Raw genomic sequence first — 27,212 nt, 5'->3', positions numbered from 1 at the left:
TGAAGAATATGGAAGTATTCTGAAAGATATCAGGATTGGACTACTCACAGAAGTTGGGAAAAAAGCATTACAGAGTCGGCTGCTACATAATTTATTTCCAAAGGAAGAAATAGTTGCAGAGAAAATATACAAGAATATTGCAGAAAACAAAAGTGTCATCTGCTTAATGCCAACTCTACGTGAATGCTGAATATTTAATGAGGAGCTTTTGAAATTGGAAAAGGAAGACATCAGGAAATTGGAAGCAGTGGACAAAATTGAGGATGGAAGAATTACTGTCACAGTAACAGGCAAACTGAAAAATAAATTGGACTCACTAGAGAAGAACATCTCCAAAATAGCAGGATTAGAAAAAAATCTATATGTTTGCATGAACTGTAGAGTGTTTTTAAGGAGAAATTTGGATGTTGAGAAAGGCTTAGTGAATGGAGCGATGGGAAGAGTTGTGGGTTTTATTAATTATCAGAAAAAAGAAGGAATTGAATGTTTACAGATAAAATTTGATCAGATAGATGAAGTTAAAGATATTTGTCGTTGTACAGTTCGTTTTATGCTTGTGAAAGACTTATATGTACGTAGGAAGCAGTTTCCGTTTTCACTAGCATATGCTGTAACTATCCACAAGTCTCAAGGATTGACTGTAGATTGTGCATTTGTGAACATTGGTTCAACTGTGTTCAAAGAAGGTATGGCATATGTAGCTTTGTCACGAGTCAAAACATTATCAGGTTTATTCATGATAGACTTTGATGACTCAAAAGTTAGTGCTGATACAAACTGTGTAAAGGAGTATAATAGATTAAGAAGAAGCTATGCTCCTCATTTAGGTCAGTATCCTGTGTTGGAGAAACGTGTAGTTTCTTGTAAAAGGAGAAATGAGAATATCTGTAATGAAGATATAGAGAAGAGGAAAAAAAAGAGGAGTGATGTAATTGCAAGCAAAAAGAAAAAGGAAAATGAAGAACAGGTTGTAGGATGTCATTTTGAAAATAGCTCTGGTGTCAACTGCTACGCAAATGTAGTGCTGAATGTTGCATTTTATCTGGAAAGTTTGCAAGAGCAGATAATAGTAAATCAGGGAAAAAGATTCTGTTCAGAGCTGAGTCTCCTTTTTCAAAAGCTGAGTAAAGATAAAACTCAAATAGAAAGTGCTACTGACATTAGAAAACTTTTAGATGTATGTTCAGGACGAACACAGTTTTCACAAAATGAACAGCAAGATGCACACAAATTTTTGATGTATTTTCTTCAGGTAGTGGAAGAAGAAGGAGTTCCCATTGACATTTTTTTTGGTCTCTCTTATAAATGGGAACATAGTTGTGATAATTGTTATAATATATGTGGCTCTATTGTTGATAATGAAAGGTTTATTTATTTGACATTGCCAGAGAGTAAAACAGTCACTTTTGCAAAATTAGTTAAAGATGCTAATCATAGCATGAAATGTGGTGAGTGTAATTCTGACATGTTTTCAACATTAATTTTAAGGGAATACGGACAGTATGTAATTTTAATGATGCAACGATGTAGAGCTGATGGTTCAAAATTGGATACTTTAATAAAGAAGTTTACAGGACAGCAATTATCAATTTCAGGAAAAACTTTTGTAACTGTTGCAATAATTTTCCACGATGGACCTACTGTTACTTCTGGACATTACACAGTTTATCTAAAATGTGAAAAAGGCTGGACACTGTGTAATGATTCCCAATTGATTTTCAAACAACGTTTGCCTTTTGATTTAGCAAATTCCTATCTAATCTTCCTGAAACCTAAATTTTAGAGAGACTTGGCAAGATCTGGACAAAATCATTTTACCATTTTACTGGATTACCATTGCAATTTTGTAGAAAAAATATTTTTAAAATTATCATTTGGCCTAAAGGAAAGATAACCAATTGTAATGTGGACTTTTTTAATTTTTAATGCAATTTTGAAAAACCAATAATTTATAGATAATCGGTAACTTCTGCACATTTTAAATTTTGGAATGCTATTGGACTGCCATTGGAAATTTTTTCAAAAATGATTTAAAAAATTACTATTTGGCCATGTGGAAAAGTAAGCAATTCTATTGTGGACTAAATAAATTATTCAAAAAATTTTCGTGAACCAAAATGTTACAGAGAATCGGTGAGATCTGGACAGATTAAACTTTAGAATTTTAATGGATTTCCCTTGGAAATTTATTCCAAAAAAAAAAAAAAAAATACTATTTGGCCTAAAGGAAATGAAATCAGATGTATTTTGGAGTTATTTGAGATATAATATTGTGATTATACTTCTGAAACAAACATATCAGACGGTATTTTAAAGAAATAAGTATTGTTTTTAGATGATATTTTTTTAGAATAATATGCATTTCTGTAATGATAAGTTTAAGTGAGAAGAGATTCTGGGCTTTTTTAATACAATCTTTGAGATTGTTATTTTTTTTTGCCCGCTGTAAAATGATGAATGCAATTGCTTTCACAATTTATAGTGAAATGCAATATATTCTGAAAACAGCAAAAATAAGGCAAAAATATTTTTTTGAAAAAAATGTAAATATGTATACTGTATTATAAATTGTTAAAAAAATATTAATACTTTTTTCTTTTTTTTCAGATCGATATAGAAAATTTTCGAAAAACTACAACCATTTTTAAAACTATTTTTTAAAAAAACAAATGAATAAATATTTTTTTGAGTGAGTATGGTAAGTCAATAATAATAATTGTAGTCTCTCAAGGACCTTGTAATGTGATAATTGATTTTTAGTGGTTTTTTTTAAAAATAAAAAAAAGGTACGCGCACCGTACGCGTACGGTAAAAAAAAAAAAAAAAAGGTTTTAAAAAACATATGTAAAAAAAAGATGAAAGATAAGGTTGGCTCTTAAAAGAACCGTTGTGTTCATGCAGGGACAGAGGAAAGGAAGCATGGGAAAATCATTCAAAGCTACAAATGTGCTGATCTATTTTGTTGTTCACTAGGGAAACACTGGTCTCCCTATGACAAATTAGACCTTTACAAAATGTGCAATGAATATCAACCTTCCGAAATCGAAGGTTCATTTCCAGAGGGCCAGCAAAAGGAGATTCTCCCCCCACAGATGAAGGGCTCACCTGACCTGCAGAAGAAGGAGTCAGCCCTGCAGATGATGGTCCAGGCTGAGCTGCTGTGGATGTACTGGCTCGTCTTTCTGAAGAGTTACCTCCAAAAAGATGACCATGTGTCCTTCCGTGTACATCCTGGAGGTGCCTCTTCATGGTGTGATTCCCAAAGGAATACTTCCTGTTAGGATTACCTCTAGAAAGTACACGCTTACACAGACAGCAAGTAACTAAGGGTGCATTCACCTTTTGCTGGCCTTCTGGAAAAGTAAAATAATCCCAAACATAAGAAGGCTTTTGTTTCCTCGATCTCTGCCTCAAGACAGTGCTGCTGGTGCTAGGCTCACTCTCAGAAGAGCTCTGCTGTTCTGCCATCGTATCCCAAAGACAAACCAGCTCCTTCTCCCAAGGGATCACAAGCAGAAATGAGGGGAATGGGTGTGGTGTAGGAGAGTTCTAGAACTGAAAGTAGTTTCAACCAATCAAAAGTTGTGTTTCAAGATCACATGACCTACCGTACGCTTACGGTACGCTTACGGTACGCTTACGGCAAAAAGTACGCGTGCGCGTAAAAAAGACACGCGCTTCCGCGCATGCGCATAACAGTCACTCCCCGGCACTTCCGCGTAACGTGCGCGTGTGGCGTAAGCGCGCACGCGTCCCACGCGCAGTACGCGCGGCTACGCAAATTGCGTAACTATACGCAAGCAGCGTAGATAGATTACGGACGTTGCGTAAACCGTACGCTTACCGTGAGCTTACGGTACGCGTACTAAAAAAAAAAATTAAAAAAAAAAAAAAATCTGGTAATAAATTTTACATGTTTATTTTAAAAAATATATTAAAAAAAATATTTAAGGATTTTAAAAATTTAAGCATAGTCTTTATAAAATGAAAGAAAATTAAATTAAAAATATGTTTGAAAAAAATGAAGAATAAAAAAAAAAATTAGCATTTAAAAAACCTTGCAAATTCACTGAAAAAACCATGGGTTACACACACGTTATAGTTAGGAATTAGCATTTAAAAAACCTTGCAAATTCACTGAAAAAACCATGGGTTTCACACACGTTATAGTTAGGAATTAGCATTTAAAAAACCTTAGAAATTCACTGAAAAAACCATAGGTTTCACACACGTTATAGTTAGGAATTAGCATTTAAAAAACCTTAGAAATTCAGTGAAAAAACCATAGGTTTCACACATGTTATAGTTAGCTGGACATTTTACTCGTAAAAAACCAATGAAATTGCCCCGTTATAGTTAGTTCAGCTAACTATAACTCACGCGCCCGCAATGCACTGCTGATGACGTCACATATTACATCACTCATGACATGGTCAGTGACATCACTCATGACATCACTGATGACATCTCAAATGACATCACTGATGACCTCACTGATGACATCATCCAGTGAATGTGTGTTTTTCTGAAAATTAAATATGTTTTATATATGTATATCTCAAGGTCGATGGAAGAATAAATGGGTATATAAGTGTCTAAATGGATGATTTGTTTTTAAAAAATTGATTGTGTAACTGACTGATTAAGTGTATCTCTCACTTTGTGTATAAGTGGCTGCATGGGTTGGTGAGTAGCTACATGGGTGTCTATATAGGTTAGTAGTTGTTTTTTTGAGTATCAGTCTGAGTGTCTGTATGGTTCGGTGGGGGGTATTACGTAGTGCATAGGTGCATGAATGAGTGACTCACTGTTTGTATGTGTTGAAGACAGCATGTGTGCAGGACTGTATGGGTGGATGAGTGTGTGTATGGGTGTGTTAGTGAGTGAATGACTGTCCCAATAGTGTCTTCAGGAGTAACTACATATGTTTTAAACTAGTATATGTGACTATTGGTGTATATATGTGAGTATATGTGAGAGGGACAGATTGAAAGAGTTCCTGTATGAATAAGTATGTGTTTCTATAAGTGATTGTTTAAAAGACTAAGTATGTGTAAGTTTCCGTAGAAGTAAGTGTGGTGGTGTGTGTATAACTGTATATGCAGGTGAATGTATGTTTGATTCTTTATTAGCATGAGTGACTATGTGTGTGAGTAACTCTATGGATGAGTGGCATTATGTAACAGGATGTATAGGTGTATGAGTACATATGATGAGTGAGTACATGTATGAGTGACTGTATAGGACTGTTGGTGAATGAGTGGATGTGTATGTGGATCTTAGAATTACTGAAGAGGTTGTTGTAACTGGTATTGGTATGTCCATTGTTTTGAAAATTTTAGTCTCTATTTTTGAATGTGTGTATCAAAGCTTATATTAAGGTGAGAGGAGGTCTGCCACTCTATCACAAGGATGATGTCATCAGTGAGGTCATCAGTGATGTCATTTGAGATGTCATCAGTGATGTCATGAGTGATGTCACTGACCATGTCATGAGTGATGTAATATGTGACGTCATCAGCAGTGCATTGCGGGCGCGTGAGTTATAGTTAGCTGAACTAACTATAACGGGGCAATTTCATTGGTTTTTTACGAGTAAAATGTCCAGCTAACTATAACATGTGTGAAACCTATGGTTTTTTCACTGAATATATATATATGTAAACACAAATACATATATTTATTTGTTTGTATATCTATATATCTATATAAGTATAAATGTATTTATAGTATTTAAAATTAGTGGAATTTATTTAATTTACATTAAATTAAATTTATATTTTAAAATATTTAACATTCACTGTTTAAACTATTCACATTAAAAAAATCTATATATTTGTATATTTGTGGACGATATTAGTCCTAACAATATTTGTTTTCGATATTTTGGGGCTTCCATTATAAGTATAGGAGCACATTATTGTGGTAAACGATATTTTTGACACAATATTTTTGTCAACAATATGGTTTACCACAATATTGTATCAGTGATCCCCTAAGAGAGCAATACAGGAAGAGAAAGAGGAGGGGAGGAAGGAGCAGAGGAGGATCAATTAGCAGAAATGAACACGATGGCAAACAGAGGAAAACTACCAAATCAGCCAAACTCTAAATAACCCATTCCCTGGGAGTTGCTGAAATTATTTTCATTGCTAGCCATGACTTCCCGTTAATCTCATGCTCCTTGTGTAGGTGAATAGTAGTATGGGTTGAAAGCATCATTGAACAGATGCCTGGTTCTGGTGGCTCCTTGGGGCATTCCATTACAAACAATACAACCAGTGTTGAGCCTGCAATGAGAACATAAATGTAAAGACTACGCTTTGGCGCACAAAGCACATTTACTAACACGTAAAGGGACCTAAATGAGATTTACTGTTTGAAGTGGGTTTACTTCGCTAATGATTTCATTAAACGTCCAAAGACAGGCCCTCAGGAGAGGTCCAGCAGACCAGATGGCAATGAAAAGATAAAAGAAAAGCTTGATCAAGGCAAAGTTGATAGGAACACCTTGGTCAGTGTCTCAACTTCCACCTGGTTGGCATGTGGACAAGCGCAGCAGGGCATGATGCCATTGGTACACCTTTAGTAGAATTATTTAGACATTTTCTTTGGGGCGGCGGTTTATATAAGCGCAAACTTGACCCAAAGGTATCAGAGCGCCTTGCATGAACACCAGTTGCCTTACAGTCGGACACATTCATTTTTGTTAGGCATGGGGAGAATAAGTGATTTACCCAGAATCAGAGGATGTTGAAAATCCCTGCTGAAACTAGAACCCGGTTCTCCAGCTACGAGGTCGACCGCTCTCGCAGTTATTTTACATCCTCTCTTTTCAAGGATACTTCTGCCTGTGAGGGACTAAGGCTGTTACCCTGGCAACAGGATGCAGAGTGTGGACCAGTCAGTAGAGGAATGAAAAAGAGGAGCTCAGCAGTGCATCCATCTAGGTTACATGCCCTCCAAGTGGGGGCGCAGATTCTGTCGTCCTGGTATAGGGAGCATGAACTCCCCAGAGGGCAAAAGAGAAAGAGGCTTCCAATGAAATCCAACAGTGCAAGGAGCTTCTTAAAAGAACTTCAAACATAATCAAAAAAAAAAAGAATGTAGACAGACCCACAGAGAACTTGCGGGTGCACTAAAAACCAAAATGCAAAGGAAAAGTGTCTGTTAACTATTCATATCTGCTTGAAAAATAATATAGTAGTGGGCTGTTGTAGCGGAAACATTTTCACTATTTATGTCTAAAAGAAGATTTGAAATAAAACAAACACCTCAAAATGGGACATTGATTTCCTCAGCATAGACAAAACCCAATGCAAGAATGATAACACAAGAATTATGTGCACCTCCTCTAAATGTACCTAACATGAAGATAACCACTGGGCACTGTGTTGCAGTTTGGAAACTTCATGAGCTATTTGAACAGTTTGGCACAGACCCCGGAGAGTTAACAGAACTATTTATTTTGCCCATTTAATGCTCTTCCCCCACAACTATATTTTAGTTACTTTTTGTGTTTATGTTTTTGCTACCTTGTGTTTTGTGCTACAGTGTATGATCAGCTGTATCAAAAGGCTAACACCAAAAACGAATTTCTATGTTTTTTAAACTTGAAACTTCAAACTTGATAAGAATTATTTTGCACATGTTGAGTTTTTTTCCTAAATTTTAGTTTTTGCCTTTTTTCAATTCTTCTTATTGTGCGATTTCATTACCTTAACACTGATCATTATCTTTTTGTGAAACAGTTTGTGTGTTTACTGTGTGAGTGTGTGTTGGTGGTGTCAATGCTTGTATACACATGCAGGCTTTTGTGTTTGTGGTGTGTGTGAATGTATGTGTTTGTGTGCTTCGGGTTGCCCTACCTCTGTGTGCCATTCCACCTTATGAGGGGCTCTCCCTAGTGAGGGTAACTGGGGCTGCGAGCTGCGTGTTACCAGAATGTGGTGACAATCTTTATACTAGCAACGATCTTGAATGCACTTTGGAGCGATTTTATATTTGTTGTGTCTTCATCTTTGGGGGCTTTTAATAGCGTTAAGGGGAATTTTAAGCCAGGCACACTGACATTCTTACCATCTTGTGATTTCCTTTCACTCTGCACAGCCGCTTTTCAGCTGACACTCGGCGGCGGTGGGCGCCATCTTTGGTGAGGCTGGGGGAGCGCTCTAGTCGCGCCGTCCTCCCGCCCTGCTTTCTCCCTATATAATGTGCAGACCGGCCAGACGGCGCAGCGGGCTGGCGCAGCGGGCGCGCCGGATGCGCGCCGAAGCCGCGCCTAAGCCAAGCCCGTCTGCGCCAGGATCGCGCCGGCCGCAGGGCACGCCGGGCAACAGCCACTCACCGTTAGGTACGACAATAGGGCATTATTAGCACTTCGTCCTAAGTTGGGGGCTCTGTGTAAGGGTTGTCCCCCCACTGATTTTCTCTGGGGCCCCATCTCATGTTTACATTGTAAATGGACTCCTCCCGGGACATCCCTAGAGATGCCCAAAATTTCTGTTCCCTCTATGCACGGCGGTAATAGCTTCAAGGGAGGTCTTATCAATGCCCACTCTCTGTGTGGCCACAGCCAAGACATACACGATTTAATAATGTGTCATGATCTTGATGCCCTTTTTATAACAGAAACATGGCTCAACGACTCTTCCAATCCTGATTTGGTTACTGCCCTTCCTCCAGATTTCACTATCTTCAGGCAGGACAGACCAATTGGGCGAGGAGGGGGGGTTGCATTCATTGTTAAAAAGTCCTTCTTGTGTCATACATTTGATCTGGGCCTTCTCAAAGGAAGTGAGAGCATCGGCTTCTCGATTAAACTTAATGCCTCTACCTCCTTCTCGGGAGGCCTAATCTATCGCCCTCCAGGCAATGCCACCCCCTTTCTGGACTCCCTAGATGAAGTTCTCGGGTCACTCATGTTACGCTACCCCCACTTCACTCTATTAGGAGACATGAATATGCATCTGGAATCACGTGTCGACCCTCATGCTATTTGTTTCCAGCATACCCTGAATATTTTTGGACTGGCTCAACTAGTGACTGCACCTACCCACCTAGCCGGCCACACTCTTGATGGTATCTGCTCCAACTTAAGTACCATGACTACGTCCCCCCCCATTCCGCAAATTTGGACCGACCATAGTCTCATTCCCTTTGACATCAAGAAACAAGTTCTAGCTTCATTAACAACAAAGCGCCCTCAACCTTCCTTCTCGGTAAATTGGAGAAAGGTGATTGATCGTATTAAGCTGGACACTCAGCCATTGGCCCAGGCTCCTAAACTGATGGGAGACGTATCGGTCGATTCTCGCAACTTCCACGTCTGGATGGATCAGATTATTTCGGAAAATTCTAACTCCAAAGGCGATCGCGTGAACTGTCTTAAAATGAAGTTAAGTGCCCCATGGTACACCCAGGCCTTAACTGAAAGTCATCTACTTTGTAGAATAAAAGAAAGGAAGTGGAGGAAAACATACGACGAGGCCTCAAGAGCCCTTTATGTTCAGCAGAGGATATCATACCTCTCTAGCATAAAGGTTGCCAAAAAGGTGTATTACACTAAAGCTATCAACGATGCCCACCAGAAGCAAAAAAACGTCTGCTCTATAGTTAAATCCTTTACTCACCCCAAAGCTCTTCAGCCCGAAATCCCGCCCTCCGAAACTCTGTGCAACCAAATTGCAGATTTTTTCGGGGAAAAAATTGCAAATATTCAAAAGGATTTCTTGCCTCCTTTGATCTCCTCCACTCTAAGTTCCCAAAAACATGTAGTCGACAATCGCCATTCCCTTTGCAGCTTCCAACCGGTCTCCCTTCAACAGACCCGCAAGGCGATCTTGGCTTGCAAATCAGGAGCACCAACCGACTCCTGTCCCCCTCGCATTCTGCATCATCTAATTGAGGTAGTCAATCCTACCATCAACGCCATTATAAACGCATCCTTAGAATCAGGGATAGTGCCTAATGAATGGAAAAAGGCCATCGTGAAACCCCTGATGAAAAAGCAGAACAAATCTCCAACGGATCTGACGAACATGCGCCCCATTTCACTCCTGCCTGTTCTAGGAAAGATCACTGAACGGATAGTGCATTGGGAGCTAAAAGCATTTGTGGAGAACCATAACATCCTGCATCCCCAGCAATCTGGGTTTCGCCCTGGCCACTCCACCGAAACGGGCCTGATAGAACTCTCTGATTCCATCAAGTTCTTGCAGGATGAGGGAAGGCAAGCCGTCCTCATCCTGCTTGATCTAACAGCAGCTTTCGACACTATCTCTCACGTCATCTTGAGTGATAGGATGCGAGAGATTGGCATGACAGACACAGCCTTGGCATGGGTAAAATCCTTCTTGTCCAATAGGTCCCAATCTGTATCTTTGGGTCCCTACCTATCCAGTGAAAAAACCATTACATCGGGAGTACCGCAGGGGTCCATATTAAGTCCACTTCTTTTTAACATCTATATGGCACCCCTCCTTGCTGTGATAGAGTCTCGTGGGATCCTCGTCACGTCATATGCTGACGACACCCAACTGGTCGTCTCTATCGACAAAAACCGCACGGATACAGAGCTGCGATTTCAGAATTGTCTCACGGAGGTATTTCAGTGGTTGAATAAAAACCACTTGAAGTGCAACAGTGGGAAAACTGAAATCATACCATTGGGCCAGGATTTACTTTTCTGCCCGAAGGACTGGTGGCCCAAAGACTCAGAGGCCCCACCTAGTGCTGTGTCTTCTGCGCGCAATCTGGGCGTGCAATTTGATGCAACATTATCCTTTGACGATCACGTCAGGATCACGACCGGTTGCTGTTTCAGACTCATTAAATCCCTAAAGAAATTTTTTGACTTCCTACCCCTTGCTTCTAGGAAATCGGTCGTGGTAGCACTGATACTCTCCCGACTAGATTACTGCAATGGGTTGATGGCAGGAGTGAAAAAGTCCACTCTGAAGAAGTTGCAAAGTGTACAGCACGCGGCGGCAAGACTAGTGTTAAAACTTCCCAGGAAATCTTCAGCTTCAACTGCATTAAATTCTCTTCACTGGTTGCCACTGCATAAGAGAATCCTTTTCAAACTCTTACTTACAGTTTTCAAATCCTTGAAAATCATAGGTCCCAAATACCTCGTTAATCGTTTCATTCATTATGATCCCGTACGATGCCTGCGATCCTCAGGGGCCAACCTTGCTAAGATCCCGAGGTACAAATACAAAACTAGGGGTGGAAAAACCTTCACAGTCCTGGCAGCAAGGGCTTGGAACAAACTGCCCGTAGATCTTAGACTGACCGAGACCGAGTGTCTCTTTAGGAAACAACTGAAGACCTGGGTTTATCAGCAATCTGATACCTATGTGTTGGCAGCTATTTAGATCTTTCACCACTTCTTCCCTATTCGCATGCTCAGCGCCAAGATGCTCCCTTCAGAGCGAAAGATTGCGCTTTACAAATATCCAAATACAATACATTTTTGTTCAGATTACTACCAATATGATAGCAATGGTGTCTTCAAGGAGCCAAGTCACTCTTTTTCTGCCTAAGTCTAGATTATCTTTCTCTATTAACAGGACTAAAGAAAAATCCTCACATATTGGCTAAAGAGGTGGACAAAATCAGTAAAAACCTTTTTCATTAGTAGGAACGGTGACCATCTTAAGACACTTGTAGTAGTGAAACTATTGCTGCTGTTATCTGCCGTTATCTGCAGACCACTCACTTGAATCCTGGCAATGTGAACTCAGTTGTCCATTCTCCTGATGTTGGAGAATTGAGTACCACTATATCGAGTAATAATAAGACCTGCTATTCACATCACCCAGAATTGGGAAAGGTGTGGCATGGAATGTTGTACTCATATAAACATTTGTAAGTACTCACGTATCTGCATAGTGCTAAGTCTGAGTTAAAGGAGCTCTTTAAGGCCCTCCATACAAGTCAGGCAGAGTGGAATTCTAGTGTGGAATTCCACTCCTCCAGTTCAAGAATGGCCCAGTGTTTTAATACATGTCTTCCCATTGGTGGGATCACTTGACCCTATTTTACTCGCCGGAAAAACAGCTGACAAAATTGCTTTAAGCTGCAGCTGCAATAGCAGCCAAGTGGCGTCCCCAGATTAGAGGGTACATGTGAATGTTAAAACCCATGGAATTGAAATGTTCCTGTGGTTTTATGTACAGTACAAATGGGTTCACTCAGAAAGTCACTGTTAAATGGGGTTTAACTTCTAATTGCAAAATTGCAAGCTACTGAAGGGGTATTAGGCAGAGTACTGGTAATTAGGGCACATAATTTGCACCCAGCCAGTACTCAGGCCTAAGTGTGCTTTCGTATGGGCAATTCTAGGAGAATCAAAACTCAGAGAAAGAAAGCAGGGTTAGCCTGTTAAGGAACAGGGGTTGTAGATGCCACAGATATATGAGTAAAGGGTGGAAAATGAGACAAAATAATCTACATCACAACTACTTTTTCCATTACCATGTCTATTACTAACTTCAATAATACCTCATTTTCTGTTACCTTAACATTATGGGGCTGATTTTTAGTTCAAGCCTTGGCAGCATGCATGCACTGTCTGCAAGACATGGTGTAAGTACAATATGGGCTTAAACCACGCCTATCGATTGCCATTCGTTCTTTGTTGTGCCATTCAGAAATGCTGGCTTTTTATTGGGCCCTCCATTGGGTGCCTGGTTGACGCCCAGGCGATTTCACTAAGTGATGCTTTTGTTCCTGGTCAGCCTAGTCCATTGCAAGGCACTCACAGCTCATTCTGGTCGGCCACCACCCCTCTGTCTCCTCCTCCTCCCTCTGCTGCCTCAGGCTATCTCTGTTTCTTCCATCCATGTCTCTGCACCCATGCTGTCTCCCGCTCCTCTCACCAGTTAAAGGCAGACCTGTCTCTGAAGGTCACCGCTCCTCCCCAACTGACTCTTTCAGGGCTGGTGTCTTTCTTCCGCTGGTTATGATGCCCCCCCCCGATACAGCGCAACATATTGCCAACTCTGAAACTAGCAGGTAATGTGAACACTGGAGTTGCGTAGCCAGGAGCTTGAAAGAGGACACATAGGGAATAACTGAAGTGGTAGAGCTCACTAACCGTGTATTCAAGCACACTCTACAAGGCAGTGGGTGCACTTACCTGCCATGTTACTGTCTGCCGCAGTGCAGCCCTGCGCACCGGCAGACTCTTAGCCTGCTGTTGGCAGTGCCTCGCCTGTCAGTGCACCTATTCAAATTCCCTCAGGGGTGCTGCTTAGCCTCCTGCTGCAGTGCACGCTATCTGCTCCAGTGCTTCACTCTCCTGGCGGCCAAATGCAGTCAGCTGCCCCAGTGTCCCTCCCTACCCACGTGATATCAGAGTCCGCGGTCCTTATCTACCCTGACCAGGGACAATAACCACGCATGCGTAGGAAGCAACACTTTCATGGTTGCTGTGGTGTACGTACACACAGACTGTGGCAGTGCTGCTAAATATTGCTCTCTCATATAAGTCACTGTTCACTTGCAGAAAGCCACGTATTGCAGAGTGGGACCAGTTAAGTCATATGTGAAACGAGGGGATCTCATCAAATGTAACACTGACACAGGAGTATTAATACACAGAGGCATGGCTTCGCCACACCGCAATAATGTCAGTGAGAGAACCAGCTCTGTTATGCGGGGGGAGCCTCAAGGCCCCCGCAGTCGCCTACTGCCTCCTGTGGGAACCGGCATGGCTGCTGCACGGATTGATCTGCTGGAAAGGCATCTCCCCCCATGCAGGAAAAATCATTTCATCTCTTTTCCTGCCTGCATGTCTGTGGGCAGGGAAAGAGATGAAACCTCCGCTTCCAGTTGGCGGGAGCACGTTGACAGCTCCCTCCTGCTGGAAGCGGAGTGTTGGCTTTAGCTTGGGGGAGCCTCTTTCTAAGCTAAAGCAAACAGCTATGTCCCAGGGTTGGGCACCCCGGGACAAAGCAGCAGCCAACCCTGAGAGGTGGAGTCCCAAGGGCCATGTATGGCTCCATGGCTCCAGGAGGGGGGGGAGCAGCACGGCCACCTTCCTTTGATTTTCAAGGGCCTGCCCCAGGAAGGTGGCGGTCCCCGGGGTTCAGTGGAGTTCAGGAGGCTCCCCATTTCTTAGCATTTTGCTCCGGGGAGGCGGTGTCCCTGGGGCTTGAATCTGCCTCAGAAGGGTGGGTCCATACAGCTCCCATCAAATTTAAAATAAAGCCCTGAGGAGGTGGTGGTCCTCAGGGCTCAAAAGAATCCATGAAGGGGGGGTCTGTGCAGCCCCCCCCCCATTATATTATGAAAGCCCCATGGAGGATGTGGTCCCCGGGGCTTAAAAGAGCCTCAAAAGGGCCCCCTGCGCCCCCTCCTTTTTTTTGTCCTGCATGACCCCAGTACCTGACCTACCCAGGGGCTAAACAGTAGAGAAACATGGGAGCCTGCACTTCTTTTTTTTATTTTTTGGTAGGATCTGCAGATCTCACCGAAAAAGAAATAAAAAATGCATTTCTACCCTAAGGGGTTCCAGGCGGACCCCAGGAATACAGTAAGGAGGTGAGGGTATTCCAACCCTGCCCTTTTTTCTTTAAAAAGAAGAAAGTTTTTGCGGCACTTGGCAGAAGCCAAGTCCCAATATGGCTGCCAACACTTTCTGGTTGAAGTATTAGCAGCCAAACAGATTTCAGCATAGGGACTGTCGGATCCTCGGAGAATCTGTGTCCCCATATATACAATTTCTTTTTTGGGAATTTCTCTAAAACTACTGAACAGATTTACACCAATTGACAAAAGGTCGCTTTCTGGACCAACGGCTTTCTACCAAATTTGGTGTTATTCGGTTCAGTGGTTCAGGCTGTAGTCGTGTCTAAAATTCCTATTAACATGGGAATCACACTTTTTTGTTCCCCCCTTTTTCTCAGGCCCCACTTGACTGATTGCCCGAAACTTTCCATGTACAACAAGAATCACCAGGGCACTTTGGGGCATATTTATAAGACCCTAACGCCACCACAACGTCACTTTCAATGGCGTTGTGATGGTGATAGGGGCCTCGCCTTATTTACAAGGCAGCGGTAAGCCCCTTAACGTGGCTTAACACTGCCTTGTAAATGAGGCACCCTTTCACACTGTGTTTAGCGTGAAAGGGGAGGGCAATGGGTGTTGCCGTGGGTGTTCCACCGCAACACCCATTGATTTTGAAGCTGCCCCCTATTTACAAGAGCAGCATAAATAGGAGGCAGCGCCAAAATCAAGACCAGGGAAAACCATGTCTTAAACAGGCGAAACGAGGAGAAATGCTTTATTTCTCCTTGCTTTTGCTGTTTCCATGTGTGCCGCACAAGGCAGTACACATAGAAACAGCAAATTGCCTATGATTGTTTATGTACAGGAAGGTCCCTCATAGAAGTTACAAAACGGCATTTATAGATTGTTTATACGCAGGAAGGGTGACCTTCCTGCACATAAACAATCTTCCCCAACCCAGACACCCTTCCACTAGAGTGCATGGGTGCCTGCATTAGCGCTAGGCAGCTGAACTCAGGGGAAATGCAGAGGTGCGCCGCATTCTTGTGAATACGGCACATCCCTACGTTTTCAGAATGGAGAAGCATGGCATTGGCAATGTTTGCTTAATGCCATGCTTCTCCATTCTGCCGTAAATATGCCTCTTTGTTATGAACATTCTATTAGGATTCTTCAAATGGCACCAAAGATATAGGCACGTCAAAAAACAAGTTACCTATGGAAACTAGATCCTAAGTATAACTACCCACTAGCGACCAACACTAGGTAATATGTATATATATATACAGGAATGGTACTCAATATAAAAAAAAAATATATATATATATATATATATATATATATATATATATATATATATATATATATATATATATATATATATATATATATATATATATATATATTCACTTAAAAAACCATAGGTTTCACACATGTTATAGTTAGCTGGACATTTCACTCGTGAAAAACCATTGAAATTCCCCCGTTATAGTTACTGCAGGCAACTATAACTCACGCGGCCGCAATCCTGTGCTGATGACGTCAGATATTACATCACTGTATTTAGACACTGATTTACCCATGTCTTCTTCCATTAATTTTTAGCTATACATATATTACAAATATTTTTTTTTCAGAAAGACACATATGTCATCAGTGATGTAATATCTGACGTCATCAGCAGAGGATTGCGGTCGCGTGAGTTATAGTTGCCTGCACTAACTATAACGGGGGAATTTCAATGGTTTTTCACAAGTGAAAGGTCCAGCTAACTATAACATGTGTGAAACCTATGTTTTTTTAAGTGAATTTGCAAGGTTTTTTAAATGCTAATTCCTAACTATAACGTGTGTGAAAACTATGGTTTTTTCAGTGAATTTGTACGGTTTTTTAAATACTAAGTTATGTATTTTTTTTTTTTTTGTTTAAGGTTTTTCACCGTGCGCGTACCATACGCGCACGGTGCGCTTCGCGCACCGCGCGCCCACGTTACGCAGTTCGCGGAATTTTTCTGTTTCTACCGTACGCGCACGCTACGCGTACTCCGCGATTTTTCGCAAAAAAATTTAAGGAAATTTTGGCCCTTGGGGGTCCTTCTGGGACCCCCTGACAAAGGCTAGGGGGTCATGAACTGTCCACCCTGCCCCCTTTTCACGTTCTCCACCTTTGTTTTTCACCCCCTCAGACTGCGAGAGACAAAATGGCGGCCGACACTTCCTGGTTTCGACCGATTCGAATGTTTACTAAGATCTAACAACCAATCAGAATCGCGCTCGCGCACGGCAGCGTGCGCGTACGGTAAGTTTTACCGTACGCGCACGGTGCGCGCTTATAGATATATATATGCTTTTAAATGCTATTTTCTCAGGAAATACTGAACAGATTTACACCAGACCTGCAAAAGGACTACCTCTCTGCCAAATTTCAAGTAATTCTGTTCAGCCGTTCGGGCTGTAGCTTGGACTAAAGGTCCTATGGAAAAATGCATGGGGAAAACACGTTTTGGGACCCCCCCTTTTTCTCAGCCCCCGCTTGACGAATCCCCCTGAGACTTTCAGGGAAGGAGCGGAGCGGAGCGCCCCACCTATTTTGAAAATTTCGCAAAGATTCATCAATCGGCGCCAAAGTTATTCCAAATAGAATGTTGTATTTAGACACTTATTTGCCCATGTCTTCTTCCATTAAATTTTAGCTATACATATATTACAAATATTTTTTTTTCATAAAGACACATATGTCATCAGCAGAGGATTGCGGTCGCGTGAGTTATAGTTGCCTGCACTAACTATAACGGGGGAATTTCATTGGTTTTTTATCAGTAAAATGTCCAGCTAACTATAACATGTGTGAAACCTATGGTTTTTTCAGTGAATATATATATATATATATATATATATATAACATGCTCTTTTCTTAACCGCATGGCATGTGCCAAACAGGTTAGTTGTTGGAGCATTGAGAATGGACATCTGTACTCCAGTCCTCTGCTGTCATTAATAATTACTCAAATAAATTAAAATATATTGTGCCATATCAAGGAAAGGGAGGGAGTGAGTTCTGATTCCTACGGATTGGCTGCATAGGACTTCCCTGTCTTTATCATTTGCAAAGAATTGTACCTGATCTGTAAAGATGAGTAAAGCAATAATAAAATGCTGCGCGCTTCATGGTTCAACAAACGAAATCATGTAATTAGAGAACAGGGAGTACATCAAATGTGATGAGTCTTTACTAAAAGCCAAGCTTAAAGGTATATAAGTACTATATAAATACAATTTCAATACAATACACTCAGTCCGGTTCCATATGACCCAATACAGACATGCAGCATCACACATCACATACAATAGCATGCAACATGTTCCTTATACTTTTCTGTTTTCTCACTTTTTACATCTGCCTCCAATCCATACCCTTGTTTTGTTCCATAAGACATTATCATAGCACATTTTAGTAAAGGCATGGTTGTCCTCACGCCTTCCAATGCTTGTTGTGTTTTTTCATCACTTGGAGATTATATGAATGTTTGTAATTTTAATTTCTCTTCTAACTTCAGCAGACCCCTTAGAACAGCTTTGACAAATGGTGATTGTCAATATTTTGAGAGTACATTTGTGATGAAAAATGGCTCCAGAAAACTTGCAATGAAACATACGGAACAATATGCATGCATCGAGTAGACAAATCAGAAGCCAGTGGTGGTTGGAATTGCTTTTGCGTTGCAAAGCAGTGTGCGCTCGTAGGTGTAATATGATTACTCGTCGCTGTTGTCTCACAGAGCATGCTTGTAAGCATTACTGAGTAATGACTTTGTGCAATTGTGGTTGTAAAAGTAAAATATATTATTCCATCTGCTTAGATATTGGTATAGATGAATGTTATCTGTCAATATGAGAGGGTCAGGGATTGAGAGGTCAGTGCAAAAATGTAGATATATTTACATTTATCTGTGCAAACAATTACATATATTTGTAGCCTTTGAATTTTTACGCATTTCCTAAATTCATTGAAGGCAGCAGCAGGTTAATGTGCAATCTGACAGTGTCATTATTACTCCAGGTAATAATACTACCCGGTATTACTCTGGACATTATAAGAAAGGACCAAATGTGTGCATCAGCCTACTGTCTTGCTAGATGAAAAGGCGCTGACAAGAAAATCTAAATCTATGCAACCAGCAAAGTATTAGGCCTGCCAAATACCATGCATCAGGGGTTAGACTAACGCATTTTAGCACTGGTGTCCACATCACTGCACTAACATGCATTCGTCATGGATACTACAGCTCCTGAGGCCAACCTTAGAATGTGCGACTAGGCGCAGCATTCATATAAGCCAGTCAGCGTGCTTTCTCTGCTCTGCTGGCTGCATTCCAGCTGCAATTATCACCGTTAGCTCCTCACTGACTCAGTTGGGCCAGTAGGGATGAGCGTTTTCTTTGCTAGTAAATAGTAAATTCCTTCAAGTTTGGGTTTGTAGTAAATTAATTATTGGTCGGACTGTCTGGGTCACATGGATCTGGCACCAGTCTAAATGAAAACAAAAAGATCAAGGACTCAGCCTCACATGCATCTGGTGCCTTGTTGTTTTCCGACACGTTTCACCTAATGATTGACCGAGGAAGGCAATACTTAAGGTTTTCCAGTTCTGACTGTCGTACCAACCCAACATAGTGGCTCAGTGCAACCCCTAGGCTATGTGGCCATAGTCCACGTGGACATGTTTTTCTAAATTGGTTTAGGATTTTTTTGTGTTGTGTTTTCACTTTATTATTACTTGTGAGCTGCATAAATGCTTTTCACATTGCCTTTACGTTAAGCCTGAATACATTTGTGCCAAGCTACCAGGTGTTTAAGCAAAGGTTAATTTAGTGACTTTTGTGGGTCACCCTGACAAGGATTATGGTTGTTGTCTGAGTGGGTCTTCCACCCCCTGAACCAATAACCCAATTTCTTACAGCCAGTCTGCCTTCAGCTGCCACAGGTCTCCTCCAGTAGGCATAAATGGCAGTGAGACCATGAGTACATCCGGCCTTACCCAGATGCGCAAGAAAATGCCCAGCAGTGCTGCAGGCACGAGAGCATGACCATCAAGGGCAGCATGTAGTGAGCATCACAGTGCTCCAGCACGCCCCCAGTTCCAATCTGCTCTCTGATGGCTCAGTCTCTGCTTGGCCTGACAGTAATTTCTGGTAGGCGCAGTTAAGTCCGGCAGCAGAGCAATGAACTGAGTTTAATGGGGGGCAGTGTCAGAGTGTTGGCGGGGCACAGACTACACTTGTTTCTATTCACGGTAAGGGGCATACACACTTTAGATAACCCCTACTCACCCCCTGGGTAGCTGGGCACGAGCAGACAGATGTACCCCAAAGGCAATGTGTAAAGTATTTGTACTCAAAACACACAGTAATACAGTCATAACACCACAAATAGACATCACACTAGTTAAGAAAAATAAAGTATCTTTATCTAAACTCACCAAGACCAAAACAACAAAAATCCAACATATATGTAAAAAGAATATGACTTTTCATAGGTTTCAAGCTACTTGGTCCGTGTAAAACTATGGATGTGTGAGTCTACACAAAGTACCTGTAGATGTATCAAAATTCACAAGGCCAAACAGCTGCAGAGAAGGGAAGCATCAAGAAACAGAGATGCGTCAGCCCCTGAGTCCTTGGGAAGGCTGCACGCAGGAGAAGTAAAGCATCGAATCCGGACTGTAGGGGGAAGTGATGCGTCAACTCCAAGACGGTTCTTGTCCGCGGGTGATGCGTCAGGAAAACTTGCCGCACAGGTGCAATGCTTGGAAATCTGGAATGTGTTGGCGATCGGTGCGGCGGTGGCAAGCAGTGCTGCATCTGTTTCTTTAGCCATGATCCCACGATGCGTCGGGTCTTGCAGCCGTGACAGGCGCTGCGTCGTCTCTGCAGCGGCACAGCAGTGCATGGAGATTCTTCTCGCATGGCGGTTCTGTGCCGGGAAAAACAGCTGCAAGAAGGGCAATGCATCGATTTTCTCAGTTCTTCAGGTTTCTTCTAGCTCCCAACAGCAGGAACAACCTCCAGATGCCCAGCACTGGAACAGGCACCTCCTGGCAGGTGAGAACTCTCAGCAGCAGAGTTCAGGGGGCTGGGGGTGAAGTCTTTGTGTCCCTGAGACTTCAGAACAGTAGGCCAGCACATACAGGCCCTTGGAGATCCTTCTTCAAGCAGGTTCACAACAACGTTCCAGTCTTTGTCTTTTCCTTGGTGGAATCAGCAACTGCAGGCCAACCCTACACAGCACAGAGTAAAGGGACAGTACTCCTCCTCAAAGCTCTTCAGCTCTTCTCCTTGGCAAAGGCTCCTGTTGAGTCCAGAAGTGATCTAAAGTTTTGGGATTTAAGGACTACTACTCATAACCCATTATGTCTTTGTTCTATGTGTGTGAGAGTCTCTGAGCCCAGTACAAACCAGTTCTGTCCTCACTGGTGCAGTATGACCACAGGGGGTGGAGACAGCATGCTGCAAGGGAGCCAGGCCCTATTCAGGTGCATGGAAATCCCCTCCCACTAATTTAAATGCAGCCAAGACCCATTCAGCCCAGCTCTAAGTCATCCTTGAAGGGCCAGGCACACCTCAACCCCCCAGTGGCTGTCTACAGTAAATGCACATCCCCCGCCCCTGTCACTCCAAAACCAGACAGCCAATCCACCAACAGGCCGAGGCACACAGAATGGTTAAACAAGAAAATGCCTACTTCCTAAAGGTGTCATTTTCAAACACAGAATTTAAAAACCATCTTTACTAAAAGATGTGTTATTACATTCTGAGTTCAGAGAGCCTATACTTTATTTCTCTATCTTGTCCCAATGGGAAGGTATACTTGTAAGATGTTACAAAGTATCTCTCATTCTGTCCTAGGAGGCAGATAGCCTTTAAATAGTGAAACACAAAATCGTCAGTATTACGCTATCTGGATATGTCACACATGCCAGTACATGTCCTAACTTTCACATACACTGCACCCCGCCTATAGGGGTACCTTGGGCCTAAGACAGGAGTGCCTTACATGTAAGAAAAGGGAAGGTTGGGGCCTGGCAAGTGGATGCACTTGCCAGGCTGACATGGCAGTTGAAAACTGCGTGCAAACACTGCAGTGGCAGGTCTTAGACACCTTTTCAGGGCTACCCATGTGGGTGGCACAATCAGTGCTGCATGGCCACTAGTATCATTTGATTTACAGGCCCTGGCACACTCAGTGCACTTTACTAGGGACTTACTGGTAAATCAAATATGCTAATCATGGATAGCCACTGTAGCAACAATCTACACAGGGAGCACTTGCACTTTGACACTGATCAGCCGTGGCAAAGTGCCCACAGCATCTAAGCCATCAAAAACCTAAATTCAGCACAGTATCAAAAATGCAGGAGGTAGAGGCATAACGTCAGGAGAAAACACTCCAAAGATCCCAAGTCTAACACAAATTATATGACCATAAAATAACATAAATATATTTGTCTGTTCATGTTTTACTTTAATGTTTCCGAAATGTATCATGCACAAACAAATTAATGAATAGTATTACAACGCTGTGCATAAAATCTTAATACAACTAATTCAACCAGGATACAATTTAAGAGAAAGCTCAGTAAATAATACTGTGTAAAAAGAAGCTGAAAAGAAAACAATGGTGAGCAAAGCGACTAGTCATTTTACTTAGCACACTGGTGCTACACCAATAATGAGCATTCAAGGTCTTTTTCTTTCAGAGTTTCTAGCAGCAAGGTGGACCTAGAAGGACACTAGTTTAGATAATAATAATATTTAATAACTACAACAACAATAACAATAATAATAATAATAATAATAATAATAATAACAATAATAGGCTTTAGGTCAGCCTTCAACAGCCATTATTCTGCTGAAGTGTCATTCACATTTCACATCAGCCCAGAGGACAACATTTATGCAGTGGTGTAACTGGTCAGTGCAAATTAGTCTATCTCTTGGAAGTGTCATTTACATTTTGACTCAGCCCAAAGGACGGCTATTCATTAATTAGAGTGCAAGTCATGTTGAGTGACTGCTTTCTACTGTGTTCTGTGGTGCTCCACGTCGGGAAAAGCAAAGCACCAAAAGGCAAGGGAATCCCATCCCCTCTTTATTTTTTGTGTGCTGGCAGATACTACACACATGATAGAGTGAGTTGGCTGACAGGGGATACACGCTGGAGCAGCACTGTTGTTGGCATCCTCAAATTGCATATAAAGGAGTACCAGTCCCCATCAGCACTGCGTTGCAAGAGCCAGACACATTGGCAGTGACCACTTTTATTGACTCCATAAGCCCAAGCAGCAGAGCGGCACAGCATTTCTTCTGTCCAAGCATGGCAACCTTCAGAAATGCTGCTGTAACTGCAGCCATCACCTCAAGCGGTACACAAGTTACAGCCAACTCTGCGCTAAGACCAGAGAATCCCCTACATCTTTATTGGTTATGTTCAATATTCCCATGAAGATTTTTTTTTTGAGACTGCGTTCAATTCAGCGTTCTTTCATTAACAGCTGTCGACTCACTAAAATATAGTCAAAATAATATTGCCTACCAACATATCGCCATCCTAATCTTAATTAACAAAAACAAAAATATTGACAACAAAAATATCGCCATAAAATTACATACCTTTCGTTTTTAAAACAGAAACACTAATTAGCGTCCACCCAAAAAATATTAAGTGAAACAAATTAAAATTAGACAGACTAACCAATAAAATAAGAATATAATTAACAAAACTGAATAAAAAAGATTCAAAACCTCACTATTTTCCAAAGAAAACAACTGCAGGAGAAGGTCACTCTGCTGGATTCCACAAACAAAAGAAAGAAGGAAAACTGCAAACATTTTGATAACTACCTTCACCTAACATAATATAATATAAAACACAAATGTATAAATAATTTACCATACTCTCTTCTTTATGTATATCACTCCTTAGATGCTAAAGATCCACTCCAGTAGTAATAAAAGAACTGATCAGCAAAAACTCCACACTCATTCTTCTGGAATGGAACATTCAAAGTAATTAATAGAAACAAGCTTATAAACATTAAATAACTGACATATGTTAAAAATAAAACACCACAGCTCCCAACACTAACCAAACCTTTATATTTAAAATATAAGTAAAACAAACATTTTCCCCCAACAGAAAATCGGCCACCTGACATCTCCAGGGTTTCAACTAGAAACAGATAAAAAATGTACTGCAAATAAAATCTACAACACAGATGTAAGTATAAAATGTAAAACGATTGAACGCACGTATTCTTCATATTAGCAAAGTAGATTCAAGTTTCTAACATAATAGTTACCTTTGATAGAAAGAGCAACATATATCACATCACAGAAAGGCAAACCATTGCTGTCATACATGGGATACACTTATGCAACAAAGGAGGAGAGGACTTACCTCATCTAATATGCACCTACAAAGACCTGATACAGGACTGCAGACTACTTTTAAAAGTGTTTTTAAATCACAGAGGAATCCCCACCTGAAGGTAGGCCGCGTTGGCCTGTTTCGCCACAGATGACCTGCACATGAATTGCAGCTTAGTAAAGTTGCTCAGAATAGTGGAAAGGAAATGGTGCCAGTACCAATTTAATCAGGGTGTCCTAATATTTCTAGGCCCCTTCACCCCATAGACAACTGCATGTGACCGGCACTTAACTAATTTAAACAATAGCTACTTTCAGCATCTAAGATTGCACTAACAGGATCCTGTCATTGGAGCTTAGCTTCTTTGGTACATCTCATCAGAAAGGCAACCAATGTACATCCAATTTACCACTACCTACCACTCTCTGTGAACAGTCTTGAAAGGTTTACACAGACACAGGGCCAGTCACCCACTGACCAAACTGCCCAAACTGCACCTTGCTGCAAATAGGAATTAAAACATGACACCTGGGCAGACAGACCCTGAGCCCTGCTCTTGTGCCGCTTTTTTGCACATCGTCTTCAACAAGATTAATTTGCACATCCAACTTACCATTACCTGCCCAAACTCTGTAAATTTGCACATTAGTGTCCAAAAGTTTACACCGACAAGGGTCCGGCATCCAAAGAACAAACTGCCCAGATCACAACCTGCCACTAATAAACTGATAACTTTGCACCCAGACAGACAAGCACCGAGCCTGCTTATCTCTCCGCACTCAGATACTTGGAGGAAGAATTTACCATTGTAAGGGGCTTTCTAAGCTATAGGAATTAGTTCAAGTATGCACTTTTTTGGACTTTAGCAACCACTTGTGGTCTCCTTGCACAAAAGCGTGAATGCATTATTTTGCACATCTATTTTAATTGCAGAGTTCTAACTCGATGTAATCACGGACAGTAGGAACGATGTCGTAATTTTTAAAACATGCACAAAGCTCATCTGCACAGGGCTTGGTTTTGAAGAACGATGACTTTGGTGTATCTGACACTGTCTGCTATTGATGGTGTTTATTGTTCAATAGCACTTGTCATTTTTTTGTGTTTTTGTTGCTTTGTAATGGTTTTCATTAATCATGCAATAATAATAAACTTGAAACTCTATTATAAATCACCTGCCTCTGTACTTATTAGTAAAAGATACCAAAAAATAACACCACCATACCATAAACATTTGCTAATAAATTTTAAAATATAATTTTTATAAATCATTCCAAAAATCTATATAAACAAAAAAGAAAACAAGACTGATAAATAAAAATACATTATTTTAATATTCAATTAAAAACATGTACAATACCCAAAAAGCACAATATTAGTAATAATCACAACAGCGCACAAATTCAATCACACACTTAGAAAATAAAACATGTGCATTGCAATAAAAGCAAAGTACATATACTTATTAATATATAACATTTCCCACCATAAATACATAGAAGTATCATATTTAAAGTTGCTGTCAAAATTAGATACAGAAGAACCCCAAATAGAAATGAAAAAATGAAAAGGCAAAAGGAAATCCACCTAAATAATCCATAGTCATGAGGAGCAATATAAAGACTGAAAAATGTCAAATGGAAACCACTCCAAAAAAATAGATAGTACAAATGAAATTAAAAAACAAGATTAGTTTCAACCAAACCAAAATAAGTTCCTTCAAAAAACACAGCAAAGTGCACCAAACAATTCAATCCAATCTCTGAACTCCTGAAAAATTGTCCCATCCACACTCTCACAAAGCCTACATCCCAAATACATTGTAAATATTTCATTACACTGTACAAACATAGTAAAACATATATCAATATATAAAATAATACACTGCAATTACATAACTGTAGCTAGGCCTAACACATAATAGAACAAAACAAATAATAGAAACTACCAAAAAACAATATTAAAAATCAAAACTAACACACTGATCCACACTAACTACATCTAACTACATCCCCCCACCTCTAAAACCCTAAAGATTTATCTTGTCTGTCAAACAGCAGAAGGTAAGCACAACTCAATCATAGAAAATCCACTTATAAATGTCAGCAATTCAACTACAAAGTGCACGTAAGAAAAGTGGTCGCTACATACCAATAAAAAAAGTATATTTCTATAGTCAACAATAGAAATGTACTAAAAAGTTATTTAAAACTGTTAAAATAGGTAATAACTGTAAAAATAATTTGCAAATATATCATTATATTTACAAAATATAAATGTATATATGAAGTATAAATTAAATACTGCTTTAAAATATAAGGTCATTTTATGTGGTACTACCCATTATATACTAAAAACCTATTTGAAAAACAAAAGAAAACAAGCTTCATGTTTCAAACATTTATTTGTAATAAAATTGTGTACCATTTGTGTGAAAATGTTTAAAAATGTATATCTCTTAAAAATTTTAAAAAGGACAGTGCATGTAATCATTTATGAAAAAAGTTTAACAAATCTTGTACAACAATAAGAAAAAATGTTTTTTTTGCTTGAAGAAAAAAGTATGTATGTAAAAAGAAATGTAAACATATACGTTAAATGAAAAAAATGTTAATACCTTGATGTATTGTTTACTATTATAGAAAAATACAGCGTGTACAAAATGAAACACTACAAATAATTTGGGGAAAATGCTGGACATGATCAGGGTTAGATTACTATCCCCACTCCAATTTAAACCATTTGGGGATGGTGTTAAACACCAAGGGGCTTATTTAAGAGCCCACTGCGCCTCCGGTACATCACTTTTTCCCATATTAAAAGTGACTCACTGGCGGTGCAAGGTGCTTGTAAATAAGCCCCCAAAGGGGTTAGATTTACTATTTCCCCTCCAAACCTGACCATTTTGGGGAGTGTTGTACACTAAAGAGGTTAGATGTATAATTCCCACTCCAACTAAAACTTCAAGAGAGAGTTTTCTTCCACACAAGGAACAATCCTATATTGTCTAAAGAAATTTTAGATTACACCTTTACTAAAAAAAAAAGATGGGAAAATCTTGAATGGGCTAAATAATTTTAGTTCGGTCTATACCTCACTATTCCTCACTTAAGTGCTTGAGAGCAGCATGGACGCACAATTAATTCTCTTCACAAAATACAACAGTCTACGAGATGAACACAATCCAGGCTGTAGAGCAGAATGCAACACTGAAAAAACTACTTTAAAAATAGTTGTTGGTGCTCTCCACATTTTAGAAAGGGTGAA

Source organism: Triturus cristatus, chromosome 11 (genome assembly GCF_964204655.1).
Source record: "Triturus cristatus chromosome 11, aTriCri1.1, whole genome shotgun sequence".
Taxonomy (NCBI): Eukaryota; Metazoa; Chordata; class Amphibia; order Caudata; family Salamandridae; genus Triturus; species Triturus cristatus.
The sequence above is the reverse complement of the archived record's forward strand: the minus strand, read 5'-3'. Positions refer to the sequence as shown.